At 44.8% G+C, this 16,199-nt stretch overlaps 1 protein-coding gene across 6 annotated transcripts in view; it reads right to left on the bottom strand.

Annotated features, from left to right (window-relative positions):
• Positions 1 to 16,199, bottom strand: part of lrba (LPS-responsive vesicle trafficking, beach and anchor containing) — a 294,320-nt gene that overhangs the window by 93,482 nt on the left and 184,639 nt on the right. The gene's annotated exons all lie outside the window — the stretch shown is intronic.

Here is a 16,199-nt window from a genome sequence, read left to right as displayed (position 1 = left end):
AAGTGAACCTAATTCACCTCAATGGTGTATTGCAGTGTCTTGACTCTAAGGAAATATGAAAGGGATCAAGACGAGGTTAACAGCAGCTGAGTTTATGCTAAGTAGCCTATTAGACGTTTTTTTTCTATAATTCCAAGCAGGTCATTGACTCTCAGGTTAAACAGTATTATGTTATCTATAGCTCCAGAGCTAAAAAACTTAGATGAGGAGAGCCTAATCGGCCCCTGTGGAAATTGCGGTGGGGCTTCAGAGAGAGAGTAACATGTTCTGATGGCTGTCATAGTGGCTGACAGACCCAGATGCTTGGCCCTGCCCCTGTGATTCATACTTCGGCTAATCCGGCATTTAGCCTTGGTACCAGCCCACTTAGCATTGCTTTGGTGGCTAGTCCTTTGTTTTGTCCCCCTCTCTGTTTTGTTTCAAAGGATTTACAGACGGGGTGGGATGGTGTTAAGAGACGTGGAATTGAGGGTGGAAAAAGGGTCAGTCGAGGTTGTCACAGAGCGGTTTAGACGCCGCAATATTCAAAAAATATTCAAATGTGAGCTAGCGAGCTAGGCTCTAGCATCAACTTCAAGGGGCTCATTAAGGGAAGGCTGACATGATGGTGGAGGCCACCAGCTGAGGACAGCCTCTCTCCTCTCCCTTGCTCTGTCTCTCTGAGGAATACAACCTGCCTGCATCACAGACTCACTTCAAAGTCTCTGGAGTTCAATTAAATGTGGATTAGCGGCTTGGAGGAGCACCAGTCTGTGGCGCTGCCTTAGCACCAGTCTGCTAGCCTTCTTTAACAGGGACCCAGGACGACCGTACCACACTACGTACCGTTAGCCTGTAGCTATGGCAACCCTGTCACAAATCCCCTCAACACTCTCGCAACTGCAGCTTTAGTTGGTAAATAAATAAGGGCTGCAACTATCGGTTATTTTCCTAGCGATTATTCTATGGATAATACCTCGAGACGCACGTCTTTTAAAAAAAGATATTAACCTTTTTTATACATCAATGAATCTGTTAAAGATTTAAGCGTTATTTTATACTTTGTTGCACAACGGTGTCATGCAAAAATGGTCAAAATATAGAAAGAGAATGTGACATCACAAATGAGACCTGTATTTTGAGAACACCTCAAATAAATCAGTGATCAGAACTTGAATACCATTAAGACAGAATGACAATAGAAATGAGCATTTTCTTGAGAACTTATACTCTTCATTTGAGTATTAGCAATTAGAGTTCTTTATATTCGACAGCAGAATTTCATCTTGGCATTCAGAAAAAGTAAATACAGGCGTTATTATCCAAGCCAGTTTCTGACATATAACATTTGAGTTCTGAAGACAAACAGACAGAGGATCAATTTGATTTCTCTTTTCCGTGTGACGACAGGGTGGCCAATCAGCTTCACGCGTCAGCCAACATCGTCCAAATCCCAGGACATGTCAGCCCCTGACCTTCATATTTCAACACCCATTTCTTTCATTTCAGTTCAAGTACAGCTTCTTCCTTGCATGAGATGAAGAACTCTCATTTTCAAGTGTACAGTACTCTAAGAATGACCTTTCACCTCTGAAAAGGTAAGATGTTGACTTATTTCACCCCTGGCAGTCTATGCGCAGATCTCACCGCAGACATCAGGGATTTGCTCCGGCCAAAATTGATGAAGCGCTTTCTCCAACCAATTCCATAGAGAGATGACAGTACCGCAAACTGGGGGTATCATATTTTCCGCCGGACTGATGCGTCCCTGGGAACGCTGTAAATAACATTTTCAAACATCATTCCTGCACCTATCGCCAGCACCCTTTCCCTTGCAGATGAAAAAGCTGAGCTGGGTGACAAGGGAATGCGATAAATGAGCCACGTTCAAATGCTCTGGTCGTTCTGGCCACAGGCGGACAAATTACAGTTGTGTAGAGGTTATTGTCCAAGCCGGGAGTTATGGCTGCCACCGCTTTCTCTATGATGGATAGTAATGGTGGAGCTGGATAAGCTGGTGTACCTGAAAGGTGCCGTTCGAAAATGGCTGTATTATTGCAAAAGAAATGGAACTGAAATTCAATAAAATCTGAACGTCAAAAAACTAAAATGATTCCATCTTGAAAAGACAAGCTATTCAATGAGTCAAGGCCTTGAGGTGACTCGACTTTGAATTAAACTCTTCATCATATAAGATGGGAATGAGAGTGAAATAAAATACATAAAAGTGTATAAAGATGAATCTTACACTGACTATCTGAAACGTTTGTTTGTCATACAAAAGCAGACAGGCAAATAGAACTAGGTTGTTCAGTTTCTAAATGTCAAACATGAAGATGAAATGCTAAAACCTACAGGAGGAGTTCTTCAAAGGGAGATGGGGAGATAATGCACCCTCTTGATTGGTTGAATATAAATAAAGCACAGTGATCCATTGATTCCGCTCCGACTTCACCAGATGAATTTCAAAGTAAGGGTGCAGCCAAACAGAAAACAAAGGCGCTGCTCTCTGATCTGAAGGTTTCTCTCGCCTCTCTCTCTCTCATTCTCTGCACCTCTCTCTCTTTCTCTCCCCTGTGAGCATTTCAACCTGTTTGTGCGCTGGGCTGCTGCTCATTTCTGAAGCACTGTCGTTTGTCTCTGTCAGACGCCCAAACGACGACAGAATGAAGAAGGACACATGAAGAGAGACCGGGTGACTGTGGTTATGGTGCACGGGCGCACACAGGCGCACACGCACACACACACACACACACAGGCACGCACACATATAAAGAACAGTACCAATCTAGCCACAATCCACCCTCAGCAGCACAACGCACAGTCATATACACATAAAGCACAACACCCGTCTCTAGCATATCCAAAGGAGGAAGAAAACATTAAAACACAAATACACATTCACAAACGCACATTCACAAGCACACAGATGCTCACACATGCAAACATCCACCACTGTATTGCAAAAAACATTCACAAAAGGACCCTTCACCATCACTTGCTTTGTTTCCAAAAACCCACAACCGGGTCCCCATTTACCCTGCACAGCCTGCTGGGCGACACAGGCCATGTGGGGCAGAAGCACATAGTCGGACATGGTGACACGACCTGATGATATTTAATTGAAACTGCCCTGAAAGAAGGGGGGGGAGGTGGAGGGCCGGGCAACGTAGCAAGTATCAGAAGCACACTTCAAGATAAATGAGGCTCTCAGCAGCCGTCCCTGCTGGCCAGGCCGGGCGAGTGAGTGTGTCGGGGCTGATAAGACCCTCGAACTGAAGAACAGATGAAGCGCTGCCCATTAGGAAGCGAGGTAAAATCCCAGTTGCTTACAAAACATGCGGTAGAGTCCAAAACTGAGACCAGAGCCAAAAGGCTGAATGTGCCAGTTTTACCGTTGGTAAAATGCCGTGCCGGCGTCTTTGAAGGAAAATGAGGTGATTGAAGTTCAATTTGTTGCCTGTTATTAAGCATTTCCGCATGGCTGCCTCAGTTAAAGGATAATGGATGAGGGATTTATTATTACCTTTTGGTCAAATGAAGTGGTGTGGGAGATAAGGTGATGAAATTAATGAGCGGGAGGAAGAGAGGTGATCAATCAACATCAAAACGGGGACGAGGGAGACGCAGCGTTTGGGAAGACTTGATAGAATTCACAGCTGAAGAGGGGAAAAAAGAAAAAGCTGTGGACTTATCAGTGTGTGGAATTGCTTTTTGTTGCGTTGCATTTTCCCAAAGCAATCCTCAGTACAACGCCCCCAGCCCTACACACAAGCATGTGCACAAGCACATGCATGCGTGCACGCGCACACACTCATACACACACAAACACACACACACGTGTAACCTAACATATGCTGCAAAACAGAAACCCAAACCATACCAAATCACTTTTATATGCAAACATGAGCCTCATTTGATGCTGAGGTCCAAGGCCTTTGTGAAAAAGTGCTCTCTCTACATGCATGCATACAGTGTCCATTATACAAATGAATAACATTCTCTCATACAGTATAAGAATGCCGTTTATGTTTCCACATACAGCAGGCTGCATTTTAGAGATATTTTCTGATGTTTCTCCTTCTCACTTCAATGAGCAAAGAATCAAATCACCTCCAAGAGGCTGAGACGGCTGCCTTGCAGCACATTCTGCTTCCCTGTAGGAGCAGCAAAGGAAAATGAAAGCATAGACTAACACAAGCTGACATTTAGGGCCTGTTTGAAACTCTCATCTGGTGCCGGCGCACATCGGCCATTGGTTTATAACCCTTGAGGGCTGTGCAATTAATGGTGTGTAATCGCATTTCGCAATTTGAGCCAAAATTGACATAATGTGGGATGCTGCTACAGTGGCAATCATAATGAAATGTTTCATTTCACAGAGAACACCTGCCCATGCTGAAATTAGTCAATATGGTATGTGGGAAGATTCTTAAACATACTTTGTCCTGACACAAATAATCGAGAACACACTTATAAACTGGATCTCAATGTCCAGTAATATAACACATAATCCTGCCCCTCTAACATCCAATCAGCATTAATTCCCCATTCACGCCCCCCATTAAAACACCCTCACCCCACCCTCTCTCTTCCAGTTTGGCAGACCAGGCCATGTCACCACACTGTCTGTAAATGAGTTCATCGGACTAACGAGGAGACAGAGGACCCCGGACACACTAACGAGGGGTCTGTTCGGTTGCCTGCGCTTCTGGACCAATCACGGCCCTTGACAGTGCTGACATGGAGCCAGTCGCGTCAGCCCCCCAACCCTACGTTACCCCACACAAATATCAGCCCCCTGGAGCCAATTAAGACTGATTATGTTGTTGAGATTGACTGATATAGGGAGTAAAACACAACTATAGAGAGAGAGACAAGAAGGGAGATGAAGAGATTACTGCAAAAAAGGCAAGGAAGAGATGGGTTGACATGAGTGAGTAAAACACTGCTTTCAGAGAGAAAGAGAGAGAGATATGATGGTAAGACAGTAGGACTGGGGAAAGTGTGTGTGTGGGGGCGGGGGGGGGGGGGGGGGGGGGGGGTAGGCATCCTCATCCAAGAAGGAAAGAATGTACCCCCTCACTAGAGAGGTAAAAATCATGAGACCTTGGTAAAGTCCAGCCACATGATGGTACTTTCACACTCCAGCAGACATCTTCTAGCCTCTGTGGCTCCATGATCCCTGAAGTAGCTATGTAACCACTGTCTAGCCACTGCTACTGTGGCTGGTCAACCATGGGAAGCCTTATACGTAAAGACTCAGACCCCAAACCCCAGTTAAAATTAACTCAAGACAACTAATTAAAAATATTCTATTTAGTCATTTTATGTATGATAGCATAACATCACATGTACACAGGTAGCTGTGTACTTAGAGTCTTAGACAATCAAACTGTATACAGGTCTGTGCAAAAACAAATTAATACAATTTGCACAGAATCGAGACAATGCTACTACAACTGCTTCTGCTTATATACACCCGAGAAGATCTGTGTCGAGGTATGATTGATAGGCACAATTGTTCCACCGTCATGTAACTAATTCAAGCTGTAATCACTGGTCACACATTGGACCATATCTGCCTCCAGGGAAGTAAAACAAACTACAAGGCCCGAAAAAATAAACACGGCTAAGAAGCCGCTGGAGTGTGAGAGAATTAAAGGAAAATAAACAGGCCTCGCTTGTAGCGAGTGTAAAGTTATGAAGCCTAAAGGGCTCAAGAGCACTCAGAACCAGAAACGTTGCTAGGTTGAAGGCAGCGCTCCCTGAAGAGAAGCCCCCCCCTGCTTCCCTTTTGAAAAGGATCTTTTTGGGGCACTTAGCTTGAATTTAGCCTAATAAGGATTAAACCCTTCTTTAGCTCTCTGCTCTGTTTGCTAACAGGTTAGCCTTTTCACTTATCGTCCTGCTTGGGTGCTTAGCCTTTTTAAAAACGCGAACAAAAAAAAAACTAAGAATGAAAAGGCGCGGGTGGGGGTGGGGGGGTTCTGTGGGTTTAAGTAAAATGCTGCCATGGTCTCAGGGTTAATTGGTAGAGAAGGGAAGCTTTTAAAGCACCAATTCATTAAACATTTAGCCTAAAGTCTGCAGGAACAAAGGCCTCTGGAGTAACTTGACAGACAATAAGACACCTTATTATCTGTCCAAGGTACGCACTGTCTATACACACACATTAGTTATTTATGGGTGACAAAGCTCTTCTGTCCTGACAACACCAGTAACCACCAACCCTAGCGTAACACATTTTCCCTCCAACAATGAGGGAAAGTGTAACTTATTTCTGCAGTTACAGAGATAAGGATCAGAGATGCCAGAAGGTACAGACCCCCCCACACACACCTCCCCCCTTGCTTTTTCAAACTCCATTCAAGGCCTGTGATTTCTCTTCCCCTCCCTCACAGTTTAGACTTAGGCGGTTTAACCTTGGGGTCCAGAGAGGGCAGAGCGAGTGGTTCAGGGGTGATGGCTGACATAAAGGAGGGATAAGGAGACATAAGTGAGGGGCAGAGGAGCGTGAAATGCAGTGGACGTGTATATAAAATGAGGAGACTCTTCGCTCCCTACCTGCTAGGACTGATGCTCCATTAGTGTGGCAGAATCTGCAACTACAAACTATATTTAGGCACTGTGACAATGACCGAGAGGATTTTGTGCAGCCTGTTTAAGCAAACACATGGCAAACTTCACATTGTGCACCTGGAACAGATTTGGTTGGAACGCATTTGATACATGCTTGAATAAGTTGAATTGGCCTACATCAATGTTTGGGATGCATTTGTGGCTTGGACAGTTAATGCATATTTCACATAGGCACAGATGCGGTCATAACATCATTGGGTTTGAATCTGGCCCATGACAACTGCATACTGTAACACATCATCCCATCTGCACTTATTCTTTTGCCTTTATACTGCACTGACTAAAACTCACAAAACACCTTGAGATTTCTCTTTAAAATAACACAATCTTGCATTAGCTACTTGTTTAATGGCAAAAGGCATGCCATCTCAGAACTGAGATGCTGGGGTGAGAGACTGCTAGGGCGCACCTGTTAAGATGGAGGTGAAAGGAACTATAGGACACATTCCTTGATTTGTCAAGCTCATCAGCAAACACTAGTGTCATGAAAGGCAAAGAGAAAAAAATACGTATGGTTTTCAGCCTTTCAGTAGTATCGAGAAAATCAGAAAGACAGCCCAATGCTACTGCTCTGGAGTCGTTGAAGACTCAATGGCATCGGCCCCACTCCCCCTCCCCTTATTTCCCTCATAAGCTGCCATGGCAAACATCAGACAGGTTAAGATCGCTGACCGGCTCCTATCGCATTCTCCCCGCTTTCCACTCAATCTCCTGCACCCCTTTTGCCTTTTTTGTGTTGGCTGGGACATTTTTTCGGGCTGTTCCAGAGGTTCATTGGAGTAAATTCTTCTCTAATCCGGCTATTGTCGCCAGCTTAAGTTGGTGTGGGGTGCAAAAACAGACCCTCTCAGGGGGAATTTGGGGCCGGCTTGTTGGAAGAAGGGTCAGGGGGAAAGAGAAGGCAGAGAGAAAGGCTCATCCAGGCCTGTGGGGTAGATTTGTTTGGATCTGAAGGTGACTGGTTTGGAGCTATAGGTTATCAGTGACAGCATATTGAGAGACACCACCCTAACCTGGCAAGCTGTATATGAAAAAGTAACATCCATACTTTGCAGACCAGAGGGTTGTGTGGGTAGTGAAACAAGAATCAGGACAGTAACAAATGTTTAAATGTCTCTCTGTTCACAGTGTTTAGTTCCCTCCTTTACTCCTTGCAAATAAATTGATTAAATATTGGATTGAGCTGCCAGCATTTCAATGTGCAATGTTATTTAACTTGGGCCAAATGTTCCATTTCAAATAGATTGATTAAATATGACTGTGATAACTGGTGTGAAGCTAATGCAACTTGGACCATTAAATGGAATATGCAGATGAGAATCTTTGTTAGGAGGAAGGGGATATGCATGGTCTCATTGAGACAACAAAAGCAAGATGAACAATAATGCAATTGAGAAAAGTCACCACATTAATCTTCTGGCTTCAGTCTATACTGTGCAGACGACACCTCCCTCCTCCACTTTTTTGTAAACCTTTATCTTTTAAGGGAAATGTGACAGACTAACGGTGCAATTTAACAGCAGTGTCATGTTGCACTCTCACATAGATGCACGCGCATCCTGAACTGCGAGCTGCCCTGTGCATCCTCACATTTCTATGGTATTGTTATTGTATTTTTATTGGGTCTGTTTCTACTCTCTTCCCCACTATAGGAGACAAATAAACCCCTGTGATGCTTTGGTCCCCTATAAAGGAGTCTTGGATGACTGGTTATGCCATAGCGTGTCCCTATGGATCTGCTGTTGCAACCAGACTGGATGGGTCATTAACTATAATGGCAGAGGATAGCTGCAGGAGTCAGCAAAGTGACATTCTGCTCTCACCAGTCAGACACTAAGATGTCTTTCCAGGGAGCAAAGCTATGATGCCATTACCTTTCCTTCTATTTAAAATACAAAAGCACTGGCTTGTTTTATTTTCATTAATAATTTAATCAATGCTATACAATGTCTTTGTATTTATGAGCTACTCTGAGATAAAACAAAATACAAGTAATGAAGCCTTTTCAAAAGGAGGTGATTATTCATAAGACATCCTACCTCATAGGTTTGCATTTGTGACTCTGAGGGTGTACAGGTGTAACCAAATGGACCAATAAGGGTCCATTTTGTCAATTTACAATTCCAATCTCCAATCTGCCGGGCCCGTGGACATCGATCCTTCAATCGCAAGACCCCGGGGTCTCTCTGTGACCTCCGCTGAATAACAAAGGCCAGCAGGAACAGCAGGTACACAGGTGCTGAGTGTAATATCAGTGGCCTACCAGGCAGACTGGCATCCATAAACAGGCCAATCCATCAGGCTGCAGTGTTGTCTTTGACACGAATGTCGAGGGCTGGGGGGGGCGGAGGGGGGGGGGGCAGGGGGTACAAGGGGAACAAATGATGGAGAGAGGGGATCAATCAAGGGGAGGGAGGGGAGGCGGGATGAGGGGAGGGCACATGCCCCTAGACCGTGGCCCACAGTCAAAGCTCGGAGATGGAGCATGATGGAGAGGCAAGGCTCAGGTGCAGCAGGATAGGGGGCAGGGTGGAGGTGGAGGTGGTGGGCTCTTTGTCTGGAGGTGTTTAGTAAAGTGAGGGCAGGTCTGCTCCGCAGCGGGCTGGGTTAAGATCTCGGTCGGGTCAGCAGTGGTGGATGTGCGGATGGCAATGGTCAAGTTTGAGTGTGTGTATGGGTTGTTTATTGTACGGTGGGTTTGTTAGGTGAGTGTGAGAGCATGAGTGTGAACTCATGTGGATGGCCATTGATTTTCTGTGTGTGTGTGTGTTTGTATGTATCGTGGTCCACACAGAGCAGTTTGAGAGCGAAGAGACTGGAAGACGACTGTGTGAAAAAGTTTTGTTTGTCGATTGGATGATTAGGACAGAATGTGTACTATGCAATGCAATGCATTGAATGTGTATGCAATGCATTGTGTATGCAATGCACATTCAGTGAAAGGTTAAATGTGCATGCTCATTTAGAGAGTGTGTGTGTTTATTTCTCTAATTTTGCGTGTTTGTGTTTCCTGGTGTAGACAGACCAATTTGAGATGAGGACGATTGTAAGACACGTGCATGTGTGTGTATGTGTGTGTGTTCAGGTGTGTGCCTGTGTGTGTGCGTATATCTCATCCCAACAGCCCAGTTTAGAGCAGAGAGTGATTGGAAGGGAGACATTAGTCATCATTAGTTGGGGTGCAGACAGTGTCTAATGCGTCCCTATGTGTTGACCAAGTGGCAATCATCTCCCCTGGCCTGTCCTGCCTGATTGCCACTCACTGATACTCTGAGCTTTATCAAATGGATTTACACAGACAACACGCAAAAGGCCACCAGCCTCTCTGTAACGAAGCACACAACAGTGGCATGGTGAGCCACTACAACTCTGTGGAGTTACGGTATGCTGGCATGTGGATGGAGTCAAAAAATCTCCTGCTGAAATTGACAGTCATACATGTATACTGTGTAACATTCATTCTAAGAAGTCTTTTTGGCAACGACTCTGGCAACATCCTGGTCATTACAGTTTGTCTTTAATTTACTTTGAGTGTTTATTTGGACGGGACAATGCACATTAATGAACACTAAAACATGATTTATGTAACTGCATACACATGATTAAGTGTAAATATGCCGTAAGCTAATTTACATCCGTAGTCCCCAAAACATACAAACAGAACAGAACCCAACGCTTAAAAGGGAACGCTGCAGGATCTTACCGCCTGAGGATATTTTGGAACGCAACACCACGTTGTCAGAAACTGTATTTATTAACTGTAAAATACAGTACATAAATAAATACATTTCCGGGGTCTACGTCATTTTGGCACTCGCATATCTTTTATACATATCAGTGAAAGGTTATAGCAAAAACAACTTCTTTAATTGAAAAAGTTACACAGTATGACTTTATTATCTCTCATTTTCATGCTGTCTGTTCTCTTAGAACTTATTTCTTTTGACCCTATTTTATTTTGCAAGGTACATATCCATGTGTGTTATCAGACTTATGTTCTATCTAGTCACTTCAACAGAAGAATATATAACAAAAGGTTAATCACTAAAGCTAACAGTGATTGTTTTTTGTTTTTTTGCACTAAAGGCCATTTCATACCTTTGAAATCACACAAAAACGTCCAATAAACACATATACACTCACCGGCCTCTTTAGTAGGCACATTTGTTCAACTGCACTTTAACACAAAAATCTAGGCTCACCTATCAAAATGCTGTGACCACCCCAACCTTTGTGTTTTCTGTCAGCTTTGTTGTGGTTGTTTTCTCTCCCCACCTCGAGTTTTCATGTTCTTCTGCTCCGACCATTTTCAGGAATGTATGTAGAAAAATCACTTTGGACTTGGTGTGAAAGGTTTGCATACATTAAAATTTAACCCATATTTTGAGGGGGCCTTCATACTGTGTTACCTGTATCAGACTTAGTATGAAAAGGCATTTAAGCTGATGCCCTCAACTACAATGATTTGAAATTTGTTTCACTGTGGAATGAGGTTCACTTGCTAGATCCCAAACATCAAAAGCTGCCAGCAATAAGTAATAGCAGTAGCGCCAAGACCATTTCCATATCATCTTAAGATAGTCATACTGAAGAGAAACGTCCGTACTGTTAATAGATACAAGAGCTAAGAGGAGGGGTAGAAGAACGTTAACCCAAATACCAGAGCTACAAGCTCAGAATATGTCACAATGTGACATGTTGTGAGCTTGTAGACCTGCTATTTTCACTATTCGTTGTATGACAAAGTATGTAAGGCTTAATTTGTTCAAATGTCATTGGTTATGTAACCGTTAAATAGCTGATTAATACAGAGTGTGAGTACTGGAAGAAGACATGGGACTGGTGTTTTGAATCAGGTGGAGACCAAACACAACATTAGGTGATTTCACGAATCAACAATAAAGCAACAAGAGAGAGGAAACTAACTGGTGAAATCCCCTGCTGTTGCACAGTTCAACCCATAAGGATACATTTTTACAATTTCAGAGTTAAAGTAACACTCAGGATTTTGTTGTGCATACGCAATGAAAAGGAAAACCAGTGTCCACACAATCCACTCAGGGCCTCCAGATGACATATAACTGTACACCTCTGTTGTAAAGCTTGGGTCTGTGTCTCTATAAACAATAACAAAGAAAGCAGCATCTTCAACAGTTGCCATATAGAAGGTCCTTGATCTCTTGATCCAACCATGGCTATAACTCAACTGCGGCAATGAGCTGTCTGACCAAAATATGACTGTCCACAGAACGGGCCTATAAACAATAAAAGACGCCGGCGTCCCATATGTTCTCCTTGACTTTGAAGACCCCCCCCCCCCCCCCATATCTCTCTCAAATGCTCCTTATCAGACCGACGGATCGCTGGCCTCAACCACAAAGGATGAGTTCATAGTTTGTGATATAAAGCTCACTCAAGAAACAAGACAGTGAGCAGCGAGCGGATCTGACTGAATACAGCTACTGCCATGGATTCAAGCTGATAAGGCAGGATAAAATGGAGGCTGAGTGCACGTGTACACATGGGGACGTACCCAAGAAAGGAGCAGAAATAGAAAGAGAGAGTAGGGCTAGAAAGCTCAAACGCGCTTCAGGAAGCTTAAAACCGTTATTTGGCCTCATTTCTCCTAATTGGCTCAAATCATTCCCAATTGTTTGCATGTGTCTTTACGCTGAGCGGCTGGACAGTGACTTGACATAAGAAGCGTCTCAGAACGAGGGGAACGGAACGATAATAATTGGCTTTCCCGATGAGCAGATAAGTTAAGGTATTCCACCGGGGGAATACGGTTGACGAGATAAAAACGGGAGGAAAAAACCCTCCGACGTTAAGAATGAAGGGAGAGTTGGGACGGGGTGAGGAGGGACAAGGAGGGGGGAGACAAGAGGAAGGCGGGGGAAGGCGAGAAGAGAACACATGATGGCCGTGATGATAATGAGTCCGTCTCTGGTAAGGAAACGTTTAATGTCTTCCAGGTGCTATAATTACTGGGAAAGCATGGAGGAGAAGACTCAGAGAGCGAGAGAGAGAAAGAGAGAGAGAGAAAGAGAGAAAGAAAGGTCATCCAAACCCATCACTCAGCCGGTCCTTGTCGTTGGGTGTGCCTGAGCGATTTATCGACCCTCCCAGGATGCACTCTGTCAGAGTCCGACGAAGGGAGTGGTGAAGGGAACGGATGGAGCGACGGCATGAGGGAAAGATGGAGGATGAGGGAAGGACGGGATCTCGGGAGGGGGGTGAATGAGTATGAGCGAAGGGATCCGTTTTCCTGGCCTCATTGATAATGACATAGCTGCTTGGGCTGTCCGTTAGCCCTATAGCACACACTACTTAGGCTCTAACTGGAAAATCAATACACTCTTCTCTCCGAGACCCCCCCTCCCCTCCCAACTCACTATATGGCTCTTGCTGATTGGCAGCTGCAGTCGGAGGTCGTCCCTGGCGACCACAAGAGGGTCGGGGAGCTAGGAGCTTGGTCAGGCGGTGTGGGGGGGGCGGTGTGGGGGGGGGGCCTTGGTCACAGTAGTAGTTTGACACTTTGGGGACGGCCTAAGCACATGAAAGTGCTACATAATGCCACGCTGGTTTCCTTTGACTGAGTGTCCGTCCACCGTCCATTCAGCCAGTCTGACTAAAACCCAGGCAGCTGTCACCGCCCCAACAATTAGGAGTTACCAATGGTCTGCTCACTAGGGGTCCTGTCACTGTATGTCCAATGTGGCAGTATAGGGCTTTTCAGAGTTGGGTGGTGGGGGGGGGGGGGGGGGGGGGGCTTTAAAGGGTAGATATTTACCATATAATAGCAAATTATTTCAGCTGAAATTGTATTTTTTACTGTTGACTGAAACATACAATATGCATAAACGATGAACGTCTCCTGAAAGGGATATGCAGAATTGGAAATGATTTCTCTGTATACTTACCATGTACATCACATAAAATAGCAGATATGCAAGCTCACATCACGATGTGTTGAGAGCTTGCAGATCTACAATTTTTGCAAAATGTTTGCCTTCTTTGCGAAGAAGAGAATGTGGTTAAATTGCTATTTAAGTCAACCATGCACTACCTCCCCAATCTGAGCAATGCAGACGAACCACAAAACGTTTTGATGTCAGCCAACTCAAATAGTAACAAAATGATTGCTTTAACATCAAGCATATTTCAGCAGTCTGCAAATACTGGCCATAACACACCGACTGCAGTGATTTCGCTAGTGTGAATATCCTCCAATCCAGTTTGTGCTAACATTTTCTTTTAGCCAATCAGATGGCAGTAGAACCGTTTCACTTCCTTGTTCTTGGTATAAAAAGGAGTCTGGAGGCTGGCTGACTGAAGTGGCTATGCAACCACTCCACACGCAATATTAATGGGTTGTGTCTAAACACAGACATGGTGCCATTACATGCACGCACACACAAAAACACACAGGTGCATGCACACATGCATATGCAGCCACACGCACACATACACACAGGTGCGCGCACACATACATATGCGTGCACACACAAATGCACACACATCTGCTCCATGACTTCATCATCAGCGCTGTGATCTGCAGAGCAGATGCAGGGGCCCTGCCAAGCAATTAGTAGCCTGGGCTGATTTTCTCTGGGCCTTCTATGGAGGGAGCAGCTGGGTCCATCCGTGCTTGGGGGACATCGACAAAATGTGTGAGCTAAAGCATAGGAAATTCTCTCTCTCTTTGCACCTCTGTGTGTGTGTGTGTGTGTGTGTGTGTGTGTGTGTGTGTGTGTGTGTGTGTGTGTGTGTGTGTGTGTGTGTGTGTGTGTGTGTGTGTTGTAAGTGAGCCGTCGAGCCCCTTTCCCTGCACCTATCATGTTTCCCGAAGAGAAGAGAGAGAAAAAATGCAAGCTGGAGCTAAAAGCACCTAGCGCTGACATCCACCTCCCTTATCATTCACTTGGAAGTACAAAGCACACTAACTCAAGCAGACACAGGAGTAAAACTGTTGCAGATCTTTTTTTTCCTTCTTCTTCTTTCTCTCCCCACTCTCAACGTCAAAGGGCCTCTGAACTCAGCTGTGTTCTTTATTTATACCCAACCAGAGATCGTAAAGGAGAGCCAATTTATTCTAATATCGCTCGCCGAGGTGGAGTTAGTCATTCTGTCAGAAGTTTGACTTCAAATATCTCCATTGCTCATACCGTGCCATAACACTGTGACACCCAGATGAACGAAGACATATGGAGATGTGAAACACTGCCTATCTTTGTGATGTGATGTATAGGCATGGACATATCGCAAGGCCCAAGGTCATTTCTCCAATTTGTTGCAGACCAATTTAGGGGAGTAATACTTTAATAATGGCTCCTAAAATATGCAACCCACAGATAACCCTGACGATGTATTCCAGGTTTAAAAGATGAAAAGGCTACTTATCAACGAAAAAAGTGTTGCTGATGCAAAAAATATGTCATCAATAATGAGCATTAATGTTAAGTGTAAACACTCATGTCCTATTCATGAATATATAATTCCACCATGAGGTCGATAACGTAGCACACGTCATTGGGCATGTGGTGTCTGGTAAGCAGTTAGCTTGGTTGTAAGGCTGTGGTGTGAAAACAAAGCGGCGTTGTGTACACAGTAGCCAGCCACCTGGGGCTACTCTGAGTAATCTGGTAGTTCCTCTCACTGGGGAGAGGGAGGCAGAGAAACAGAAGACAGACAGTGAGTGTGACGGATGATGGAGACAGGGAGGCTGAACGATGAACGCAGAGACAGATATGGGGACAGGGTCGAAGAAAAAAAATCATTGATGAAAGTATGCAATAAATGCAAAAGAATAAAGACAATAGAGATGGAGAAAGAGAAGCGGTGAGGTAAACTGTTCTGATCTTACAGTGTGAGCACTTAATTTAACTCTGAGAGTATAAAAATGGATCCTTAAGGGTCTGGATTTTGCAGTGGGCTCACTAGTAGGCAGTGACTGTGAGTGCGGGGCATGGACAACGTTGTGCTTTTGGGCTGGTTGAGGGCGGGTGCTTCACATTGTGGAGTTGTCACACAGACCCAGATCAAAGGCCCCCGCTGCTGGGGCCCTGCTCTTTTCTCCCGTCAATACAAACCAGAGGAAAGCTCTTTAGGAACCCCAGATAATTCTGGATGTTTTCACGGAGATAAAGAAGACAACGCGCAAGTAGCAGGAGAGATCTCTGATAGCCGGGAGGCCCCCTCCAATGCCGCTGGTTTTCCTCCGATGGAGGCTAGTTGAGGTAGCCTCCATATACCTGCGAAACCTCATTAAACAAATGCTGTTGTTTTTTGGGCCACGAATAAAGCCTCACCACTGCATATGAACGCAAAATCACTGCGAGGAGGGTTGATATGAAATAAGAGTGATGCGCTGAAACGGGGGGGGGGGGGGGGGGGGGTTTGTCGTATGAAGTGTGTTTGACTTTACTGAGATCTGTGTTCATACAAAGACAAAGTGTGCACTCACACACAGAAGCGGGTGTGTATGCATGTATGCATACATTGAAGAAAATGCACACTCACACACTCTCCCTCGCGCTTTCACATATGCACGCACGCACACACACACACACACACAC

This window comes from Gymnoscopelus microlampas (genome assembly GCF_963454915.1).
Source record: "Gymnoscopelus microlampas genome assembly, chromosome: 2".
In the NCBI taxonomy this organism is placed as follows: Eukaryota; Metazoa; Chordata; class Actinopteri; order Myctophiformes; family Myctophidae; genus Gymnoscopelus; species Gymnoscopelus microlampas.
The sequence above is the reverse complement of the archived record's forward strand: the minus strand, read 5'-3'. Positions and strand labels throughout refer to the sequence as shown.